Here is a 23,247-nt window from a genome sequence, read left to right on the forward strand (position 1 = left end):
CCGAGTGCTCCCCCTCTAGTTTTTCAATGTGAGACCCAACCAAGATCCAAAAGTGAGAGGTCCATAAAAATCATGTGATCCATAAGATCATACATATGTGGTTTGTGAATACACCTTCCTAGTACTGTTCGATTCCACATTTCCCTCCAGGGATTCAAGAAGGCCGTGCAGTACCACCTCATAGATCCCCCATTCCTATCCATAATCTTTTTCTACCCCCATGAACCATCTCTAACCCAACCCTCTCATTTGCAAGTCACTGTCTTTTCTCTCTTCCTCTCTCTTCTCTTTTCCTGTCATTCATCCTCTTGCTTAATCATTGTGTCCAACTGTTGCCCCCATCATCCCGCTGTGAGTTTGTTGCCTTTTTACCCTTCTTAACTCGCTCTTCCATGAGCCTTGATCTTGTTGTGGACTTTTTGCCTAATTAAATGTAAAAATAATATACGAGTTCCCTTACAAGGATAAGTTCCTATCTCCAGGAACTTTGGCATTTTAATGAAAACACAATAACAATACTTAATACGTGAAACTTTGTATATTTCCAAAAAGTTTCAATATTACCATTAGAGAATGAGTGAATGACACACGAGGAAGCCATTAGGACCATAAAAGCCTGGGCTATGGTTGCCAACATAATATTGTTTGTCTATGCTCTGAGCATCAAGCAAGGAAGCAGCATGTACCAGTTTTAAAGTCTTTGCTATGACTGAGCCAGGGTTCAAACTGCTGACCTCCCAGACTCAGAGCGGATGCTCTAATATCTAACAATTATGCCACGAAGTATGATAATACATTGTTATATTTAAATAATCTGGTAATACAGTACTGTATATTGATTGCTTTTTCTTTAGTAATTGGGTTAAAATGATGGACTTCACATGAATGAATTCTTGTTGTTATTACAGTTCTAAAAAGTGCGGAACACCAACTTGCCAAACAAACAAAGCTGTGACCTTCCAGGGTGGCTGTTTTGGATCTGCTTTAAACGTGGCCGTACAATGGAGCAACTCTATGATAATCATAACAAATCGTGCATTGATCCTGCTCTCTTTAGCTCTTGTGTGCCAGAAGCACTTTGCTCTAATCGTGACTTTATATGGCCAGCGAACAGGTACGGCAAAGCATTTTCTGTACACAATCGGAAAGTTTATGACCGTGTTTTCTGGGTTACTGTATGCTCGTCCTGCTTAGTTCATCATTTTTGAACTGCCCTGGATTCCGATGCATTAACAAACACCAGCACTTATTACTGGCGCGGCTTGAGCACCGCGAGTGAAACCGCTTTGAGTACAAAGCACGCAGCACGGATTTTGGGCAGCAACATAGTCAGCATTACATCTCATGTTTGCATTTAGTCATACAAATAGGATTCATCAATTGTGAATCCGAAACTATGCATGTTGCCTTTTTGGAACTTGAATTTTGTTCGTCGTCACTCAGCGGAGGACAGTGGCGGGCAGCAAAGATATGACTAATCATTCGACCTCTCGTTCCGAAGGCCAACTCCTGTACGCTGATGGTTATCAGCAGCTGTGCTTAAAAAAAAAATTTGCACAAAGCAGTGAACATTCGATAATTATTATTTGCACAAAACACACAAATGTTTGTAATGCAGATATTCTTTCACATCCCCATTAATGTATAACCTTCGGTGGCCCCAGAAGACTGCAGGACGGTTATGGAACTGATAAATACCACAGTTACTGATAGAACATTCCTCAATCATGTCTGAGAAACTGAATTATTTCAAAATATTTCTTCATGGGATGTGTAAAGTCGAGAATAGCACTGGCAAAATTCCACAGTAGTGAAAGAAGTCGACCATATCGAGTTAGCACACTTGCTCAAGGATTCACAAATTCTCAATAAAGCGTCACAATGAGTTATTATTACTATTGCTATTATTCTGTTACAATACTAGTACAAAGTTATAATATTAGTCCAAATAAAAGTAGTAAGAGTAGTTTTGTTCAATCACTTTCACATTGCATGGAGAAAGTTGAAAGAAAATCAACAGGAAGTTTGTCATTTTAATAAAAGGCAATAACTATACTTAATACGTGAACTTTGTTTATTTCCAAAAAGTTTCAATATTACTATGAGAGAATGAATGAATGAGTGATAGCTTTGCAAGCGGCATGTTGAGCGTGCCTTATTGAGGATGATCTATTATCCTGGTCTGTGATACAACATGGTTTTATTTGCATGTCCAATTCTGGTCTGTGCTTTGGTTACAAATCATTTATTCATCCTAGTCGGTTTTCATTAGAACAATTGCCTGGTTAGTGTTAAGGTTTCCCACAGGGTGAAAACACAGACAGCTACCCAATGTGGGAAGTGTCAAAATAATCACCTGAATTTGTAAAATACTTCTCAAGATAATTCTTGCATAGTGTCAGCCTAATTAATGCCAAGACGAGAAGATTGATTCAAAACTCATGCAAAAAGTCCAGCTGGAACAGTGACATACACAATAATGGCAAAAATATTACTATTTATTTAACGACCTAAATGAATCCCACATTGTGGGATTGGCCCAAGTCTTTCATGAGCCGGCTGGCCAGGTATGACAGTCAACAGTAGGCAGCAGAAAATTGTATAATTATTTTCAGGGCGCCGTCGATAACTCGCCGACGCTTCACGGAAGATACCGTGGGATCTTCAACATCCACCAAATAATGTTAGCAGATGTGATGACCGGCTTAACGTCCATTTCAGGTATGGAGTACGTGGTGATGCAAGGCCCTGCCTTCAAAACACCAATCTCAGAGTTTATAGTCTGGCTGAGAATAGACCCCAGATGAGACAGCTCGATGGTAAGTGCGTTACTTCCGCGCCATCATGTTGGACTCGAAAATTGCAAAGAATATATTGCACAAATACCTTTACTGAAAAATAACAAAGACCAAGCTAAAGGTAGAAATAAAAGTAGAAAAAGGAAGTGAAAGTGGGAAAAGAAGGTAAATCTCATTCCTCATTCCAGGTCTTCAAGACAGCTCTTCACCGCCATCTGAAATCATCCCCCATCCAAAACCATGATCTTTTCTATCCTCGTTAATCCCTCCCCCCACCCCGCCCTTTTCACCGATCTCAATTCCAACTTCTTCCAAATTTCCAGTGTTCCCTTCTGTATCTATCTTGCCCACCCCATGCATCCTGTCCTGCCCCCATTCCTCCCCACACCCATTGTTTGTCCACCTTCCCCTCTCTTGGCTTTCGGCTCTGCTGTTGGTATTTTCCCCCCTCTCTCTCTCTACTGTTCCTTGATCCGTTCAGTGTACTAGTTAGTACCAGCTCTTCCACAAGCCTCGACTATGCATTAAAAAAAAACGAAGAGAGAAATAGAGGGAGAAAGAAAGAAAAATAATGCCAAGCAAGCAAAAGATAAAGATAAATGCATTTTACGGGCCTTGTCTATCATACTCATTGGAGGTGAAGGGACGTACCATCAAAGCTAGCCATAAGGCCTTTACCCAAGTATCTTCTGATCTATTTGTATAAATAACATGACTGACCAGGTTTTCCATCTTCTCTCTCACCGCCAAACGCATCATCGCCAAACTTTGCAGGTTGAATGAAAATGTCTCACAATCCTGCTTCAGACCTCTAAAATTAATCTACACCCTTCCTTCATTCGGTTCGGCCCAGTCAAAAATAGACTTGTGTCAATGTGTTCGCCATGTCTGATCACAGCATTCCGATGAGCGGCGGCGCTTCAAGGCGAACCATCACGGGATTGTTGTTGTTGGCTTCATTAATTCCGTTCATCACGGGATTGTTGTTGCACTTCGATGGCCCTCCCATATGATTGAATGTAATTTCATCCCATCACCCGTACTTGATGATATAGATATTCGAGAGTGAGAAATAAGAGATTCGGTCGAGATCTCGATGAGTTTGTAGTATGAATCAATAAAATAATAGACTAACTCCACAGTGAAAATCAGTAGAATAATAAATTCCATTTTCTGAGACATCTATTAACTATGTTCCTTATATGATCTGTAATATTAAATGTCAGTGTGTGTGTGTGTGTGTGTGTGTGTGTGTGTGTGTGTGTGTGTGTGTGTGTGTGTGTGTGTGTGTGTGTGTGTGTGTGTGTGTGTGTGTGTGTCCTCCATAACTTCAAAACCATGAAACCTAGCAGCCTGAAACTTTGCATGCATACTAAGAAAAGTCCAAGGGAGTGCATGAGTGAAAATTGGGTGTTTGGGTTAATTAAAACACCCCTTTTGAAGATAATTAACGGCATTGTTTAATTACTTCCTTTTTTTTTCAGGCACATCCTTGGTCACGTCCATGCATCCTCGACACCTCGCTCTCTCTCCCTCAAAGGGGTCTCGATTCACCATTTTGAAGCAGAATTCGCTAAGTGTTGGATGGTTTACCCACGAACAGGGAATGTGAGCTCGGTTTAGACCGTCATCGTGAGACAACTGCGAAGAGCTTCCGCAGTTGTTATGAGTGAATGTTTGGAAAGACAATGATGTCCTGAGAAGAAGGAAAGTTGTGTTTTTATCATTTGTAATTATCGAGTTGTTGATGTTTTAAAATTGGGTCGAGCCGAGTGAGGCCTCAGTTAGATGCGAGACCATGCCGGTTTTTTGCTAATAAAAGTGTCAAAATGAATTTTTGCACACAAGTTATTATGCCTGATGTTCTAAGCTTTTAGATTATAGAAGGATTAGCCTGGTGTTGGCTTCGTGGTTGGGGTGGCTGGCTTAGGATCTTCGGGTTCTGAGTTTGAGCCCTGTTGGCTGCTGAATTAAAACCAGGTGGGGTTTACTCAGCCTGTCATCCTTCCGAGGTTGGTGAAATGAGTACCAATGCACCGGTAGAGGGGCACTGCATCAGTGGCATAACTGTGCTTCCAATAAATGATCGGTACCCCAGCAGCCAAGCTGCCATATGTAAGAACAGAACGGGTAGAAGGATTGTACAAGGATGCTTTAAAAATCGTGTTTTATGATATTGGAAAGGATTTCTCTTGAGAATGGAGGTTTTTTTTTTTTCCTTGAAATGGCCTCGTGCATTTGGTTGAACTTTAATTCAATTTGTGTTTTCACGTTTCACAGTCGCTAAGGTAGCTTTACACTCGATTGCAGCAAGGCTTGTGAAAATCGGGTGCTTTTTGGCATTTTAAGCAATGTGACGAACTTCCATATGCTTCTATATGGCCTCATGCCTTTATATTAAGTTTTATTTGATTTCCGTTTTCACTTTTGGGATTTGCTAATATACATGTTCAGACTCGGTGAAAACAATTTCCATGAAAATAATTTGAAAATTTATGAATTTAGGTCGAGTAGAGATTTTGGATGGAGCATGTAAGGCTTCTCGAATGTTCTAAGCAGCCTCATGACCTTACTTAACTCTGATTTGGTTTCTATTAACACTTTTTTTTTTTAGTTGCTGACATAGATTCAAACTCGACTGCAACAAATTGTTTGAAAATCCGACCAAAAATGCCTTTTTCAGAAGGAAAATGCATTCAATTTCAAATAACTGAGGCGGACGTCAAAGGAACACTCTATGGTATGCATTCACTGCTTGACCTCACGCCCTGTCCCCAAGAGGGAATGCTTATCCAGATCTGTGTTTATATTTTCGGAGGTTTGGTGAGGTGCTCTACAGGGAATCAAAGCAAATCTGGTGAAAAACGGACGTTTTAAAATAAAGTTTAAAAAAATAAAGTTGTAACGTTTGTGCAGACTGCAAGACCATGTGTTACGGGACGACATGTACAGACCTGCAGGCAGGGTGGCGGCTTATCTGGAATGTTTACTTCATGAGTGATTAAACTTTTTGATGTCATGAGGGTTCTTCTATGTTCAACAGCAACTCTTTTGTGAACAAAGTCATTATCGAAACAAATTCATCTAATTTATCTAACTACGTGGGTACGGGCCAAGATCGGCTTTAAAGAGATCCTTTATGGTATGCGTTCACGGCCTGCCGATGCATTAGGTTTGTGCGGGGGACTGCTTGCTCACAGGAGCTATACAACTTTTGTTTACCTTTTCGGGGGTTTCACGAGGTACTCGACAGGCATTGAAAACAAATTTGGCGAAAAAAGGATGCTTTCAAATAAAGTTATAATGGTTACACGTACTCCGAGCCAATGCACCAAGTCATGCATGCACAGACAAGCTGGAAAAGTGGCAGATTATCTGTACAGCATTGCTTTGTTTAACCTTTGTGTACAATCTGCTTTCATTGTTCAGTCACTTCGACATCGATAATAATAATAGTCAGTATGTGTCTGGCCGTCAGTCTGTCCGTCCGTCTCCTCCATAACTCCAAAACCATGAAACGTCGTGGCCGCAAACTTTGCATGCATACTAAGGGAACTCCAAGGTGGTGCATGAATGAAAACTTGGTGTTTGCATTAATTTGAACACCCATTTTGAAGATAATTTAGGGAGTGATCATCACGAAAAACCAAAATAAGCCTTACCAATATGGTGGTGCGGCATCTTGGTCATCCCTGTGTCAGCTTGCATGAGTCTGAAGCCACCATTTTTTTGGCCTGCTCAACAATTCCTTGACTTGGAACAGGCTGCAATGGTTTCTTAACAAGAAAGTGTTTTTTCTTTCACTTTCCTCACATTTCGTCGATTGCCTGATCATCATCCCTACAAATCATTGGATACATTGCAATGTTTATAAACGCCCGGAGATGCCAGCGTTCGTGGCTTTATTTACTTTCTGCACATTCCATAGCCTATCAAATCTCTTAATCTCAGACGAATTTCAAATATTTAACTTCTTTATTGACTTCAGCAGTTGTTCCGACTGCCAAAAACAAAAAAGTGTTCACATGTCCAATTCAGACATCACTCGACATTCCAGGTGTTAATGGGAGCAAGGTGTTTATATATCCAATCGGTGATAACTAATTGCTTGTCAAGGCAGCCATTCCTTATCAACCGTTTCGTTGGGGTGCTTGCTTGCATGCTTAAGCCACGTGGTGAGAGCTCTACAACATTCATACTGTCACTGAATATATTGATCGACTTGAACAAAGTTCAGGGCCCACCCACCTGCATTTGGATGTGCGTTGCCTCGTGCGGTGAGTCGGTCAGTGGTTCGCTCGCAGAAAATGTGCAATTATATTTCACACCACGTTGCCCCTTTTTGTACGATCTTCTTTCATTATACGACCCATCACTTTGGCACAGATAGATACATATACAAAACTACAAGGGCACTCGGTAGAGCGCATAGCTCCGCCGCATAATGCCTGCTCCACGAGAACATATCGGGACCAATGCATTTTTGAAATATCATGCGATATTTCGTTTTTGGCCCCATCTCTCAATGGTGAAGAATCACTTTAAAAATGAAGTAATTCTCGTATCCAGATCCGGATTCGGATATTCACCAAAATTGAAGCAATTCTTTTTTGTCACACACCCAATGGGTCCACCAAGTTTCATCAAAATCCGTCCACAACGTTTTGAGATATCGTGCTATATATTAGTTTAGCCCGATCTCTCAATGGTGAAGAATCACTTTAAAAATTCTAGTAGTCGGATCCGGATCCAGATGTTCACCAAAATCTAATCAGTTCGTCCATGTCACACACCCAACATGCCCACCAAATTTCATCCAGATCCGTCCAAAACTTTTTGACATATTCTACACACAGATAGACAAACAGTCAAACAAGCCGGTAGGCGGACATGGGTAGTCGATTAAGTCGAATTTAGTCGTTTTTCAGCCGTTACTAGCCAACAAAAGCGTCCATAGCAACGGTTCTTTCTCACACATAACTAGGACATACCGCGAACCTACCATACCAGTTTCATGTATATCTGACTCAGTCTCTGAGATATAATGAACTTTGTTTTTTTGTTGTTTTCGACCAGGGTTCATTCAAAGTCTATCTTCTCCGACAGTTTTCATAAGATCCGGCTGGAAATTTTTGACAATATGGCTGAATGTACTGCCCACAGTCACTCGTGGCCCGATTTTTGATTTTCGAAATAATTAATTTTTGAGATTTTTTTGAAAATTTCAAAGGTCTGTTGCTAGGCAACGGTGGTGTCCATAGCAACGGTTCTCATTTGCACACAACTAGGTCATGGTATGAACCTACCAACCAAGTTTCATCGAAATCGCCATTGTATTAACGGAGCACTGGACCGAACAGACATACATACAGACAGACAGACAGACAGACAGAGAGACAGACAAACATATCAACGGAAATACCGAGAATAAGGGTAGAAAAAAGAAATCTTAAATTTTTTTTTTTTTCGACAAAATCTACGACCCAACAGACAGAGGGGTGAAAACATAACCTCCTTCACCTTCAGTAGCAGAGGTAATTTAAACATTTGGTTTTAAAAGTTTCTTCAACCGTTTTGCTGGAGTGCTTGCTTGAGTGGAGTGATTATAACATATCTGGAGTTGGGAAGGCAAAATATATTAGATAATTACAATGAGTAAAAAATATTTTCAGTGGTTACAACAACAAAGCAATGAATCGCCACATCACGGCAGGATAGCCGCGCAGTATGCACGCTCGCTCTAACTCTAGTAAGCAGTCTAGCCTGGGTTTGAATCCCAGCCCAGCGATAAGCTGTCATCCCGGTGTTTCACAGGCAGGGAGGATTCAATGTGTTTGCAGTCCCTCAGATAGACATTAAACTGGACGTCACATCTGCTGGAATCTCCCCCTCCTCTGCTCCTCCCCTCTCCCCCCTCCACCACTTCCCTCTCTCACCCCTCTCCCATCTATATCTCCCACCCTCTCCCTTTCTTTCCCAATCCTCACCCTGGCACCCATATCCCCCTCTCTCTCTCCTGCTCCCCCACCCCACACTCTCTATTAAGGGACTGTTAAGGACTGATGGTTTCGTTTTCAATTTACCAGGTAGATAGTGTGGGTTTTAAATGCTCCCGCCCAGTTTTACATATAACCCAGCAATTAAAAAGAAAATGTTGCTGTTTGGACACGTTTTATCATCGCTCCCTTCCCCTTCCCCTCACACTACCGTATCTTACTTTCCCCTCATGCTGCCTTCTCTCCCTCTCCCCTCATGCTTACCTACTCCCAAACCCCCTCCCCTCTCTACCCCCCCCGGACATCTCCGGGCAGTCTTCATGTGCTGTATTAACATGCTGCTTTACGTACCCCATTTTGTTCAATCCTGTACAACCCACCACCACCCCTTTTCCCACAAGTCCCACAGGCAGACACGAGTCAAAAACACCTCCCCTCATGCTTACCTCCTACCAAAACCAACTCCCCCTTCCCACGTCCCCCTTTCTCTTTTTCTCTCTCTCCCTCTCCCCCCTCTCCCTCTCTCCCACTGCTCCCACCCCCCCCCTCTGCAAAAGAGACTGTTAGGGACTGACGGTTTAGTTTTCAATTTACCAGGTAGATAGCATGGGTTTCAAATGCTCCCGGCAGTCAAAAAGAAAATGTTTCTGTTTGGGCGCATGTTATCACCCTTCCCTTCGCCTCCCCTCACACTACCTTCCCTTCCCTTCACACTGCTTTGCCCTCCCCTTGTGCTGCCTTCCCCTTGCGCTGCCTTCCCCTCCCCTATGGTCACAAATAGATGAAACCAGGGATGTTGATCCAGATTTTGCCCTTGTTGTGTGCACATCAGGACAACATACTGCTAATCGTTTATTTGTGACCATATTAAGCTCATTAATATGAATCGAAACCCCTAACTTGATGAGACAGCAGGGCACAGATGGAGTCCCATCACGGCAATTGCTGCACGACCTGTCAGCAACAAGCGTCGCTTGCCACGTGAGCACATCGTCTTTGTGATCATTGGCTTTAATCTCAGTCTGCAAAGGCTTGAGGACCATGTGGATGCCTCTGATTTGGAGGTTATGTGTTGGTTTAATTTATGCACATGACGTCATCGTCGTGTCATAGTTAGCGCGCTTTCATTGAATTTAATGTTCCTGGCTGCAAACCTCCTGACTGGTGGTCAGCAGGACAGAGATGACGTGCTTGCATTGGCAGGCGACACTTGTTGCTGACAGGTCGTGCAGCAATTGCCGTGATGGGACTCGATCTGTGCCCTGCTGCCTCATCAGGTTCGGTGGGTTTGATTCAGTTATATACACTGTACCAATCAAAAGTTTGGACACACCTACTCATTCAAGGGTTTTTCTTTATTTTTTACTATTTTCTCCATTGTAGAATACAGGTGAAGACATCAAAATTATGAAATAACACATATGGAATTATGTAGTAACCAAAAAAAAAATCAAAATATATTTTAGATTTTAGATTCTTCATAGTAGCCACCCTTTGCCTTGATGACAGCTTTGCACATTCTTGGCTGGCATTCTCTCAACCAGCTTCATGAGTAGTCACCTGGAATGCTTTTCTCATTAGCAGGTGTGCCTTGTTTAAAGTTAATTTGTGGAATTTCTTTCCTTATTAATGCGTTTGAGCCAATCAGTTGTGTTGTTACAAGGTAGGGTTGGTATACAGTAAATAGCCCTATTTGGTAAAAGACCATTATTTTGTCTGTATTGCAGACGTCCATATTATGGCAAGAGCAACTCAACAAAGCAAAGAGAAACGACAGTCCATCATTACTTTAAGATATGAAGGTCAGTCAATCAGGAAAATTTCAAGAACTTTGAAAGTTTCTTCAAGTGCAGTCGCAAAAACCATCAAGTGCTATGATGAAACTGGCTCCCATGAAGACCGCCACATGAAACGAAGACCCAGAGTTGCCTCTACTGCAGAGGATAAGCTTATTAGAGTTACCAGCCTCAGAAATTGCCAATTAGCTGCACCTCAGATTGCAGCCCAAGTAAATGCTTCACAGAGTTCAAGTAACAGACACATCTCAACATCAACTGTTCAGAGGAGACTACGTGAATCAGGCCTTCATGGTCGAATTGCTGCAAAGAAACCACGACTAAAGGAGACAAATAAGAAGAAGAGACTTGCTTGGGCCAAGAAACACGAGCAACGGACATTAGACCGGTGGACATCTGTCCTTTGGTCTGACGAGTCCAAATTTGAGATTTTTGGTTCCAACCGCCGTTTCTTTGTGAGACGCAGAGAAGGTGAACGGATGATCTGTGCATGTGTGGTTCCCACCGTGAAGCATTGAGGAGGTGTGATGGTGTGGGGATGCTTTGCTGGTGACACTGTCGGCAATTTATTTAGAATTCAAGGCACACTTAACCAGCATGGCTACCACAGCATTCTGCAGCGATACACCATCCCATCTGGTTTGCGCTTAGTGGGACGATCATTTGTTTTTCAACAGGACAATGACCCAAAACACACCTCCAGGCTGTGTGAGGGCTATTTGACCAATAAGGAGAGTGATAGAGTGCTGCATCAGATGACCTGGCCTCCACAATCACCCGACCTAAACCCAATTGACATGGTTTGGGATGAGTCGGACCGCAGAGCGAAGGAAAAGCAGCCAACAAGTGCTCAGCACATGTGGAAACTCCTTCAAGACTGTTGGAAAACTGTTCAACAAAACTGGAACAAGACTGTTCAAGACAAGACACGTTATATATATATATATATATATATATATATATATATATATATATATATATATATATATATATATATATATATATATATATATATATATATATATATATATATATATATATATATATATATATACACACATACACCTCACAGACATGTGGATATCCTCTCAGAGAAATGGTGCTGGTCATGAAACTGCAACAACATCATTAACATGTAAGTGATTCAACACCACTAAATAAATGATAAATCATGAATCGCAAGCAACAACAAATGAGTGCACAGTGGTGTCCTGTCAGTGATGGCGCTGTAATACTATCGCAGAGGCTGTCCGTTAAAATCCAGAGCTGAAGTTAGCAATATTAAAGATTGGATAATTATCTTCATGAAATCAAACAAGTGTCAAGAGAGTTGCCATGTGATGGATTTGGTTGAAAAAAAAACCAAGATCGCCCATGAATAACCTTCATCTGCCTGCACCATCTGGTCTGGTTAAAATGTAAAGCTGGTGTACTCATTGTACTTCACTTCACCCTTGCTCTTCTTCGCTCATTAATCTTAAATAAATAACGCAATTCAAGAAGTTCAGAGAATTTGTGAAAATATTAGCAGATTAAACGAGCCTCACATTGATGCGCACTGTTTGGAAAACAATCAAAGACCAAATGTAGCATTGGAGCCGTCAGCAGAAACCTGAATAGACAAAGATGAAGTCATTAGGAGGAACGTGGATAGGATTCAGTTTTGGCTGCTGCTCCTCAACCCTCAAACCCACCCAGGCGCCATAGAGTGAGGTTTCCAAAAACAATTTGCAAGAGTTCACCTCTCTGTAGATACATAGAAAAAGAAAAAGAGTGAAAAAAAGAGAGGAAAAGAGAGAAAGAAAGAAAAATATTAAGAGTAAAAGACAAACTGAAACACTCAAGACACCAAGCCACAGTTGTAGGTCAGAGGTAAGGGAGGACATATATAGTGTCAAAATATGGTATTGGAAGCTTTTTCTCTGGAATGCAGAACATCAATGTGAAGGAATGCAGCTGTGCTGCCAAAGCAATGGCCCATGTAAGTTGACAGACATTTTAAGAACTTGCAGATATACCTGTCAAAGATGGATGATGAGATTTTGATAGGATGGGAGGGCCATATAACATCAACGATGTGATGATTAAACAGAACAAGAAGGGTACTCGGTAGAGCGCATACCTCCGGATCCGGATCTGGATCTTCACCAAAATTGAATCAATTTGTCCTCGTCACACACCCGTGTCCACCAAGTTTCACCCGAATCCATTCACAACTTTTTGAGATATCGTGCTATATATAGTTTTTGGCCCTATCTCTCAATGGTGAATAATCTATTAAAAAAATTCTCGTGGTCGGATCCGGATCTAGATCTTCACCAAAATCTAAACAGTTCATCCTTGTCACACACCGAACATGTCCACAAAATTTCATCCGAATCCGTCGACAGCTTTTTGAGATATCCTGTACACAAACAGACAAACAAACAAACAAACAGACAGAAAAGGGTGAAAACATAACCTCCTTCACCTTCGATGGCGGAGACTGTGGTTCGATGCAGAAAATAAGTGGAGACAAGAACAACAAGCCGGTAGGCGACATGGCTGCTCGCTCTAGATGGAAAGCTGGCCAACGCAACTAGCCGATATTCATGTACATGCTATCAATCAATTCAGCACAATAAATATGATTATCACAGCCCTCTTAGTTTGCGCCCAGAAACCCACCTTGTGAAATTTCAGGCATGTTTCCAAAGAGGCTCTAACAAATGGCAGCCCTGGTAATTCCATTTATCTATTCGCTAAAGATTTTATTTTTTTATATGATGCTGCAAGACATTCTCCTTGGGCACAAAAAAACAGGTCCCTCGGAGGTCCAGTTTCGGAGGTATTGATTTTTTTGTACAGTCCACAATAAGTGTACGATGTACGATAAAGTATTTTAGCTGTTGCTAAGGCCTAAGTCGCATTTGCCACGGCGGCCGTGGGGTCTCCAAAATCTACGGCCATTAGCAATTATACGGCGGCCGCAGTATTTCCACGGTCACACAATGTAGCAGTCACATATGTTTTTATTTTTCGGGGAGCCGCACGGGGTATTTAGAAATTGTGGAGATCGAAAACGTGGGGGTGCCGTACGGTCTTTGATTTGATGTCGCACGGTGACCTTAGGGCGTTCCTGCAGCGGTCATAGAATTTTCAAGGCAGACGCAAGGTGCCCGCAAGGCAACCACAGGGGGGCCCTAAGGCGAACGTGCGGCCAGACGGACGGTAACGAGTGGGTTTTTTTATTTTATTTTTTTTACACCAGTTCTTTTGTTTTGGCTTGTCGAATTGCTACGGCGAACGTAGAAATGAAAAAAGTTATAACTCCGCGCTATAATTCCACGGCGACCCTACGGCCTGTAAAATATAGCCATACGGCGGAGGGCCACCCTGAGGCCACCTCAGAAACTCTGCGGCCACCGCACGTTTCTGTCAATTCAGAGGGCGTACGGCCGCCGTAGAGCAAATGTGACTTAGGCCTAAGCAACGGAGGTGTGCATAGCAACCATTCATTTTTGTGTACATTAAGCCACATTGTACACATTTCACCCACGTTTCATCAAAATCAGACTCTTTCTCTTAGAGATATTCGCAATTAACCGTTTCTGAAATGTTCGACATGTACTCGCCCAAAACCTATCTCCTCCTACAAATATTTTTTTGTTAGGGCTGCAAATTGGCATGAAGGGAGCGAGATAGATTGCGCACAGAACTCTAAGCTTCGATTTTTTTGTTGATTTTTTTCGATTTTTTGACCACTTTAAAGGGCCGTTGCTAGGGCCCGGGGTCCCATATTCGAAAGCGCAAGATTCCCAGAAATATTGGTCCTACCTACCAAATTTCATTGGAATCGGTTGAGTGGTTTATCCCCTCGCTTGACCAAAGTTTCATGGACAGACAGACAGATGGAAATGTCCAGAACAAGGGTGCTCTAAGAGCAGCCAATAAGTAGAGTTCATAGAACAGCTTACCCCATTCAGTGTTCAACTACTGTATATAATTCAATTGAAATAAAATAGAGATTTTGAAGGTTGTAGAAAAAATTTCCAGAAGTTTACCACGATACATGCAGTTTATTTAACATTATTTAATGCGTTACATTAGTTCTTCGTGCCTGTGGTTTGTGTCCTTTATGATGTCCTGAAAAACAGCAAGTTACCTGTTTGGAATGATTGTCAATTTTGTTTGACTGCCAGACAGGCAGACAGAGTTAAAGTATTATCTCACTCCTCTCTCCACATGCACAATCAGAACCAATTCAGAGCCAAAGTCCTGATAAACTACAGGTTTGTTTTCCGATTTGGGTTAAAAAAATATAACATTCAATTTAAATGAAGTTGTTCCTCAATTATAAAATGACGTTTGTGGATGGACGGATGGACAGACAGACAGAAGTGAACCAATTGCTCAACCCGCTTTTCACTTCGCATGCGTGGGGTAATAATCCCCTGAAGGTTGGGCTGAACGCCGCCAGAGCATCGCGACATTATCGCGCATTGCACACGCTCTGAGAAAAGTTTGCTTTTACTTTTGACTGGCTGAATAGAATAAATGTAGGAGTTGTAATTAAATATAGAGGCCACAAGCACAATCGTAAAGTTCTTAATTATGCCAACAGTTTGAGGACAATGTGTGAAGTGGTGAGAGAGGAGATAGGAAACTATATAGACAATAGGATGAACACCATCCTTTTATTTAAAAAGATATGGCCAGGATGTGATGATAACTTGCCTACTTTTCGTTGAAAGACAATGTGGGATCTCTTTAATGTTCACCAGCAGATGGGTCCCCAGCATAACGTTAATCCAAGGGATGGCACACTTTGTGATGCAACACAATGTCTGCAAAGCACCAACAGTTATTTGATGGGCCGACGATAAAACTCAGACTAGACAGTTCGCAAGTAACCTTCTTGTTTCGTATGCAACACAAGGCTGCGGGGATAGCATCATTGGCTGAGAGTGCGGCTGTGCCACTGATGCAATACCCTCTGTAGGTTAGGGCAGGAATTTGGGAATTTATTCAGGGTGTCGGCTGGAGCTCACAGACTCTTCACGAAGGACACCATGGGATCTTTAACATCCACCCACTAATGCAGGCAGACAGGACGCCTGTTTAATGTCCATCCGAGGGATGGCACACACAATGATGAATCACCCTGTCTGTGAAACACGGGGATGACAGTATACAGCTGTGTCAGGATTCAAACCCAGGCTATACAGCCGAGAAGTGAGAGTGCGTACCTCCAGGCCATCCTGTTAGCCCCTTAGCAAGTAGTACAGAATAATAATAATAATAATAATAATAATAATAATAATAATAAATAGTACCACTGGATCTGAAGCTTATCTGGGCCCTGGCCTGATGTTGTAACCCAAATTTGGTGGCATTCTGACTGGTGGGAGTGGAGAAGATGTTTGAAGGAATTTATGCGTTGTTCCAAAAAAATTGACTAAGCCAGCCTTTTGACCACACTTCCGGTCATGTGATTGGCATGACCTCCTCAATTTAACACCTCTGCCCTGGCCTAATGTTGTAACCCAAATTTGGTAGCATTCTGGTGGGTCTAGAGATGTTTGAAGAAATTTATTAAGTTGGCCATTTTGACCTACTTAAAGTCATGTGACTAAAACGAGCTTTGCTTTCCCCATTACCAGTCAGGAGTGGGATGTTGCTGCCAAATTTCAGCTGGATCGGCCTAGTGGTTTGGCCAGAGAAGTCGAAATAGGGGACGGATGGACAGATAAAGGTGCACGATGACACGATGATATAATGATAGATCTGTACATGTTTAGCCTGGGTAGGTATGTAAAATTATAGGTAGGTAGGTAGGTAAGTAGGTAGGTATTATATGGTATAAAATAAAAAATGATCGTGTTTACAGCCATTTTTCCCTGCTGTGCAGGGGTTTGGCTTTTTCTTGAGGCAATGTTTTATGGCCGGATGCCCTTCCTGACGCCAACCCTGGTCGCCTCTTACGACACACAGGGATATGGTACACCTATTCTAACCGGGGCATACACCGGGACCAGTACACTGGCACTCATTTCGCCGACCTCGGAAGGATGACAGGCTGAGTCAACCCCCTGGTGTTAATTCAGCAGCCAACGGGGCTTGAACTCAGGACCCTTGGATCCCAAGCCGCCACCCTAACCACTAAGCCAACACCAGGCTTAGGTATTATATGGTATGTAAAACAAAAAACCAAAATGTTTCATTTGTCATTCAAATGTCATGATTTCCCCCGGCAAGTAACTCCCCTTTCAGTTAGGATTCTTTTAACGTTAATGACTCTTCGATGTTGATAGTTTACACCATCAGACGCTACATCAGTAATTGAAGTGTGGCATGAGCAATGAATATAGGGTGCACGTATGACATCATAACTTGTATGTAAGTACATTGTGTACACTATATGTGAGAGTGAATATGCAAACATGACCGAAAGTGTCTTCAATTTTTCCCCTTCTCAAATAAATCATGCCACCCTTGCCCTTCGATCGCTCTGGCATCCCTGACTTAAAAAAGCAGAGTAAAGATATGGAAACAGCCTTCCAAACAGGTCTTTAAACAAGTGTATAAAAAGGAAAAAGGATAACTAAGGAATGGCTGTTGTTTTGCTTGCACAGCGAGAGTAAGTGTGCAGTGTGGTAAGAAGAATCAGGCACCTTAGTTATAACAGAAATTCAGAACATGTTTTCGTCAATGCTTATTTTCTCTGTATAGTGGGGCAACTAAGCATAACAATTGTGCATTTTGTGAGGAAAGCACCAAATTTGGCACACTGGTAGCCTAACATATTATGAACAGATTTGGATATTGGGCCATTTCAAATTCAGCCGCTGATGGCTGTGGCAGCCATTTTCCACTGCCATCAAAAAATTTGAGATGGCCCAATATCCAAATCTGTTCATAATATTGTTGTGGTTACCAGATTCGCAAACCACCATTCAGGTCCCTTAGGTGAGGTATCTCGGTAAGTACATGTGTAGTTAGGCCCAAACCCGTTGTCTAGTGGGAATACATGTCATTTATACGTGCTGCGACTCTTCAGGATAGCCGTTTTTCTTTTACTATCTTTATTTTGGACCAATCGCCACCATCACAACCACAACAACAACCACCAACCACAACGCCGCTTCACCACAACCGCCATGACCTTTACCGTCGCAACTCGCCACCATCGCATCACCGTCATCTCGCGCCACTCATGGGCACCGATGCTGGACTCGTGTAGGGCGCACGTTGAACAGCGTGTACAAAATCACGGATTTTCTGCTTCAAAAACGGATCCAAAACGACACACGCCCACTTTTTGCCGTCCAATCGGTGAGCGAGGGGCGAATTGGCCCCGCCCCCAGGGCGATCGATATATGCAAATTTGTGGATCAAAAAGCCTTCACGCCCACTTTTTCTCGGGCCAATGGGGAGCGAGTTGAAAGGTCAAAGGGAGGGGGTCAAAGGCGAAGTTGGGCGGGGAAAAAAAGGACGGTGTTCGTCAGTAAAAGGAGTAGTAAGAAGTCGGAACGAGGAAGAAGGGAGTCGTAAAGGTCGGAACGAGGCGAAGGAGAGTCGGAACGGAGGGGACGAGCTGTGGAGAGGCGGCGAGTCGGACGAAGGGTGCTCGCGTCGTGCAAGGAGCTGCGCGCCCGAGGGAGGCCGGCAGCGCGACCTGGCTGAGGTGGAGACGCTCGTCGCACATAGTAAAGATCCTCTATACCCCGAGCATCAGCAACCACCCTCCTGTTTCCCCCCGCGCTGAGATAGTGCGACCAAGGGGCCCCGTTCCCACCCCCTGCCAGGCACTGTCCACGAGGCCCGCGGGTTGCGGGGCCATCGCCGCTCCGCGTCTCATCACCAGACGGGTAGGCCCGACCAGGTCTCGGCCCCAGGCCTACCTCATTCTTGAGGGTATTTTCTTTCCTTGGTTTTGGGTATGTGTTGTCGGCGCCGTCTGTGAAGTAGAATTGTATAAGTGTTGCCGTGTGCTCGGTAGTCGGAATTAGCTCTGCACTGTGTTTTCACTTTTATGTTTGTTTTTTGTGTAAATGGAATTGTGTTTTCTTTTTTGTGTGCATTTGGTGGAATTGTATTTGTGTGCTTTCCGTTCGTCGCGAATAAATGTGCTTTATTGTTGAACTGTTCTCCCGCTTCGCTTCGTCATTTCTCCCATTGAATCCCCATCTTGCTTCACGTAAAGGGTTGGTAGTGGGCTGAATACGCCCGATAATTAATCGAACCGTCGAGGTCGACGATAACACCGCTCGGTTATTCTGATAGTACGGAACGGGTCGCTATGGCCCGTGTCCGGAAGTCGACCTGCGGCGAGGTGCGATCGCCCGGTCTACCCTCCGCGTGGGTACTTAGGTAGTCTCGAATTTGGCGAGCAACCCTATCCCACGCGGGGGCTGATTGGCTCGATCGCGGTGAGACCGAAGGTCCACCCGTGACTGGTTCCCGGCGTTAGTCCGAGAGGGTCACGACTGGATTGTCCGTCCGTGGGCGACGCGCCGCGATTCGAGTTACGTGGCCATCGCACGCCGGCGGGCGCGAAGACCGCAACACTGGTGTCAGGAGTGGGATACAAATCCATCGTTTCTCCTCGCGGCACTGGTATTGGAGAGCGGGACAACAGGCTCTCCTGTCTCCAGCGAAATTCACGGGAATCGGTCCAGGGGTGAGAGAAGCGACCCCCGATTCCCTCCAAATTACGAGCGAGCGAAATTAACCCTTCACGAGAAGCAAGATGGCGTCTCAAGGCGAGCGGGAGCCGGGGGTATTAGAAATGTATATGTGTAATAATGTAGAGTCCATGGTCCAGGATGGAATCCCCGAGCAGGAAATGTTGATTGTGCAGGAACACGGACTCGCCCAACTGAACCCAGGGCCCGAGGCGGCAGCGGCCGCGGTGTATGACACCTCCCCCCCCCCTCTCCACCAAGACCCTTCCCCAACCCTTGCCGAAACGGCTCAGCTGAGTGCATCCAACATGGCCCAGCTTACAGCCATGCTGGCGGCAATGAACAAACAAATGAATGAAGTGAAAACGACGATGGATACAAATACAAATGAAATAAAAAACGAAATGAAAGGCATGAACGAAACGATGGATGCGAATACACAGCAAATGAGGGAAGAGATGAAAGAGCTACGGGGTGAGACGCAGAACATGGGCCGAAGCCTGCAGGCGGGCATGAAGGCCGTGAGCAGGGAACTTAAAATGGCGACTCCACGTGTCGGAACAAACGAGCTGGAAGGGGGTGCAACGGCTGACAGGCCCGCGGTGGAGGCGGGTGAAAAAATAATTCGTGGAACGTGTTGGGCGAGGGTCGTGACTATGACCGAAAGGGAAAAATTAAATGGGGAGACCAAAACGTGTGAGACGAGACACGAGGTGACGACAACGGAAATAATAGTTGAGACAAGGGAGGTAAAGGGTGAAGAGTTGGCAGAGACACGGGAGATGGGAACGATAGAGGGAAGACTACACGATGAAGACGGGGTAAGTGACGCGCACGCACACACGGAGTGTAGTGGAGGACAATGGGGTGGCTCGCGGAGCGTGTGGGGACCCGGTGCGAGCAGCGGGATGGCCTCCTCCAGGAACGAGGGGAGGGAGTATGCCCCTTGAGGCGAGTCACGACCAGGTGAGTTCGGTCGTGTTTTGCGAGGTTGAGGGGACGAGTGCTGTGGACGGGTGCACGGAGAGCTTGGGGGTGTAGAGGCCCCGGAGACCCTTGTGGGGACACAAATCCCCAGTGTGGTTGTCCCTGTGTGTGTGGTGCAAGGCGTGAGTGCGTCCCCGTGTGTGGAAGCGACCCCGTGTGTGAGTGGTGTGGTGGCGATGGTGCTGGAGTGCGTGCTTCCCAGCACGCCGTGTTTGGATGAGGCACCGTGTGTGGATGAGGAACCGTAGGGGAAGAGGCCGTGTGTGTGAGTGAAACGGCCAGTATGAGTGAGGAACCGCGGGTGAGTGCCCCCGCGTGTGTGGATGAGGCACCGCGGTTAAGTGCCCCCGCGTGTATGAGTGAGGCACGGTGTGTGGATGAGGCACCGCGGTTGAGTGCCCCGCGTGCGAGTGAGGGATGTTGTGTGGAAGAGACCGCGTGTGTGAGTGTCGCCGTGTGTATGAGTGAGGTACCGCGGGTGAGTGCCCCCGCGTGTATGAGTGAGGCACGGTGTGTGGATGAGGCACAGCGGTTGAGTGCCCTCGCGTTTGTGGGTGAGGCACCGCGGGTGAGTGCCCCCGCGCGAGTGAATGGAGCACCACGTGTGAGTAGTATGGTTGGTGTGAGTAGTGAGGCACGCGTGAGTGAACGGCCGTGTGCAAGGTCGCTGTGTGCAAGGGAGACCGTGTGTGTGAGAGAGCGGTATGAGAGGGAGATGTCGGTTGGCATGCGGGAGCACGCAGCCGCGTCTCCCCGTGTGAATGTGATGGTGTGGACTGTGTAAGGCCGTGGACACGCAGGTATGCGTGTGTGGAATGGCGACGGAGACGGCGACAGAGGAGAGAAAGCCGAGTAGCGGCTGTAGTTGTTTCGGGGACCGTGCCGGGTTCGCCCAGCAGTGAGCACGCGGTTCGTGCTGTGCAACGCACGAGACCGCCACGTGCTCGCTTGCGAGAGTGAAGTCCCGGTCCGGAAACGCACGCGGTGGATTTGCCGATCCCGCGGACGGACAAAGTTAGGCAGGTAAATGGATTTGGACCGGACGGGTTCTCAACGCGATCGTGTGTGTTAAGCTCCAACGGGCAAAGCACATGTGTTCGCGTGGGGAACCCCTCGAGACGTGTGGCTTGTGTTTTTTTTTTTTATGCGCACGGTGACGCCATGGCTGCACGTGGGGTTGGAATCCGGCAGGAGGGGTATCTCTGCCGGATGGTCCCGTCCAAGGAGGGACGAGGAACACGTGCAGCTGCATGACGTCACGGGCAGGTGCAAAGTGCGCGAGCTCTGAGTTGCCGCGCAGGTGCTGCGCATGGGAAAAAAAAAAAAAAAAAAAAAGGAACAAGCCTCACTTTCGGGTACACAGGATTCCTGGGCAAGGGGTGGAAGACCTCCTTACCCTGGGCACAGGATGGAAACTAGTTAGGGGGAAGGGTTAGCTTAGTTAGACCGACTTCATGGGGCAGGGGTAAGTCCTCATGGAGTCCGTGGAATGGATTAGTTAGAGGGATTTAGTGAGCTTTAGGTTGGGAAATAAAATGAATTATTTGGAGACAGAGACAGACTTTGGATGTGTAGGGGGGACGTAGCTTAGCTACGTAGTGTTAAAAGGAACGTGCTGTAGTATAAGGGACGACGTGGGAGCACGAGTTAGTTAGGGGATGTAGTTAGGAGGATGGCAGAGTTCAGCGGTGTGTGTGTTGAAGAGTTGATGAGTTGTGAGGCATGTGCTTGGTGAGTGAGTGAGGCCAGCGGGTCTGTGTGTATGGAGTGAATGGGGAATGCATGGTGCGATGAGTGATTGGGGGGAGGAGTGACTCCCGCCCAAGGGACCCCGGGGTCAGTGTAGAGTGAGTTAGCTGGGTTAGTCAAATTGAAAAATGGAGGTCGTTTTGTTGTTGGTGGGAATGTAGGCTCGAGACCCATTTGGAGGGGTGCAGGAGCCCTGTTGACGGGCTTGGGAGCGTGGCTGCGAAAGGTGAGTATCGCTGAGTGGGTACCCCGGGCACCAGGCTAGTCGGCCGTGGTAGGCCAAGGGCCCATGGGGGGCCGGGATAGAGTAGTGGGCACGGGTGCGCCTGCTTGGTGCGGGGGCCCGGGGCGCCATTAGCCGCGTGGGCAGTGTTGTGGGCACGGGTGACCCTCGGAAAGGGGCCCGGGAGGCCGGCCTGCCACGTGTGCGTTTCAGGGGAGGTGCCATGGGGGGCACTCCCCGGTGTTAGGGAGCTGGTAGGCTCGGAGGCAGTGTAGTGCCCGGGGTGCCATAGCGGGAGATTCGGCAGAGGGTCGTGCCTGCCGGAGGGAGCCACGTGTCCCAGCCAGGAGACCGTGTGAGGGCACGGAGAGAAAATTGGGGGGCGAGGCCCGAAATTGTAAGGACACCAACACAGGCGACGGGAATCTGGGTTGTTAGAACCAATAGTTTAAGCGAGAGGCGCTTGTTGAAAGCCCCGGGGTAGTTTAACAGTTAAATGGTTAGGATAGATTAGGAGATGTACCCCTCCGCACCATCCATCCCTCGCTCTCGTTGTGGGCCGCTGGACCCACTTTTGGGTTAGATCGCCGAACTCTGGGGAGGCCATTCTGAGGCTTGAGTTGGGCCTCGACACAGGACGTTAGTTTCCCTTGTTCCCCTCCGGGGAAGGGAACGTAGGGGTTGGGAGTAGGCTAGGTGACAGGATAGGTTAGCCGAACAAGGACGATAAAGGGGGTTAGGGGACGATTTATAGTGGGGGAGTAAAAATAAAAACAACAAAAAAATAAGTTGGGGCTAAATTGGGGTTTGACAAATTAAGGGAGTGGGTATGTACAGTGACAGGCAAAGGCGATAGGTTGGGAGGGAGACAGGTAGGTAGGTCCGAGCCCGCCTTCCAAGTGGCCAGCACCACCGCACTCCCTCCACCAACCTCCACTGAACGGAAAAGGCTGGCCAGCTTCATCTGCTGGCTGTGTTGCTGCAAGGCCTGTGCCGGCCAGTTCATCTGCTGGCTGTTTTTCTTCGAGGCCT

The 23,247-nt window shown here is 45.7% G+C and overlaps 1 protein-coding gene and 1 long non-coding RNA gene across 6 annotated transcripts in view; one reads left to right on the plus strand and one right to left on the minus strand.

Moving 5' to 3' along the window:
- The window catches only part of LOC147023136 (uncharacterized), a 93,494-nt gene extending 88,878 nt beyond the window's left edge, over nucleotides 1-4,616 (plus strand). For all 3 annotated transcript variants that reach the window (XR_015060047.1, XR_015060048.1, XR_015060046.1), the window contains exons 3-4: nucleotides 909-1,114; nucleotides 4,283-4,616. This is a non-coding gene — a long non-coding RNA (uncharacterized LOC147023136). The remainder of the gene's footprint in view (nucleotides 1-908; nucleotides 1,115-4,282) is intronic.
- The window catches only part of LOC147023137 (sal-like protein 1), a 120,666-nt gene that overhangs the window by 12,340 nt on the left and 85,079 nt on the right, over nucleotides 1-23,247 (minus strand). The gene's annotated exons all lie outside the window — the stretch shown is intronic.

Source organism: Eptatretus burgeri, chromosome 7 (assembly GCF_056783735.1).
Source record: "Eptatretus burgeri isolate ZD-2024b chromosome 7, Ebu_testis_v1, whole genome shotgun sequence".
Taxonomy (NCBI): Eukaryota; Metazoa; Chordata; class Myxini; order Myxiniformes; family Myxinidae; genus Eptatretus; species Eptatretus burgeri.